Raw genomic sequence first — 1,245 nt, 5'->3', positions numbered from 1 at the left:
CATTCATCTTCTTCCTCATCTTGACTGTGTGTTCTTGATTTATTTACTCTGTTCTGTTCTTATTATTGTTTTCGCTGCACTTTAATCGTCTTAGAGTTCATTCAGAGTATTAGATCAATATCAAAGCTGAATTTAAGGTCCAACACAATGAATTAGATTCATTCATCGAATCAAACAAATCCACCCTTGAATCCACTTTCAAACTTGGATGCATTCAATGACCGGACTTCTCCCCAAAACCAAAAGTAAATTTCAAAGGAGTTAAAGTCGATGAAAAAAACTGTCGTTTCTGGACAGGACTTTGAATATGTGGTTTACGAGAAAAGTACTTGTAATAATCTTGATGAAAGAAATGACATTTCAAAACCATAGATTGTTGAAAACTTTATTGAAAAACCATAATCTCTGCTTGTCAATTATATCTCATTAGCAAGTACTGTTGATGAAAACAGAATCCGAATGAGGAACCATCAACCAATGAATCGGTGAATCACTCAAGTAAAACTAAGATTTCATCGAAGTCAAAATCGATGAAACCTCAAGAAGATCAAACTGAAGCATCAACCTCTGAACCCATATCTTCTGCTCCAATCCAAGTTAATTTTGATTTTGAGAAATCAGCAAGAGACTTTTTCGATTCTGAATCTGAAGAAGAAATAAGTTGTGAACCACCAAAGATCATTGAGAACAAGAAGCCTAAAAATTTCAAGTCTTCAATGGAATCTGGCATTTCTTCATCAATGAAATCTTCAGACAAAGGAAAGGGAAAAGTGAAAGATGTTAATTCTGCCAATGATAACTCAAAAGGCCCTAGTACTCCATTCAGGTTCATCAAGTTTACCTGTGAGCAAAAACAGAAGTGGTCTACCTCTGATAAAAGTAATCACAACTTTTCTTTCCATCCAGCTGAAGATAAGTCCACCTTCCTCCGAAGAAAAGAAGTAAAGCCCAAGCCTTCTTCAAATAAAAAATCTGAACTAGATAGGAAGTTTGTAATAACAACCGATGATAGGACAGGATTTACACCTACATTTACTTCTTCATTTTCATTGAATAAAGAGAATGTTAGACAAACACAACCAAAGCACCATTTTTGTCAATGTCTAATTCTTTTACAAAACCTGAGGAATCACATGTTGACACATCACTGTCCCTTCACACAACACATTTATCGATATAAAGTAGGACCCAATGAAAACGTGAAAAAACCCAAATCCAAGGGCAAGGGAAATCCAAATAAACCCA

The sequence above is a fragment of the Cynara cardunculus genome, assembly GCF_001531365.2.
Source record: "Cynara cardunculus var. scolymus isolate 2C chromosome LG 16, CcrdV1, whole genome shotgun sequence".
Classification (NCBI taxonomy): Eukaryota; Viridiplantae; Streptophyta; class Magnoliopsida; order Asterales; family Asteraceae; genus Cynara; species Cynara cardunculus.
This window is presented reverse-complemented; position numbering follows the sequence as displayed.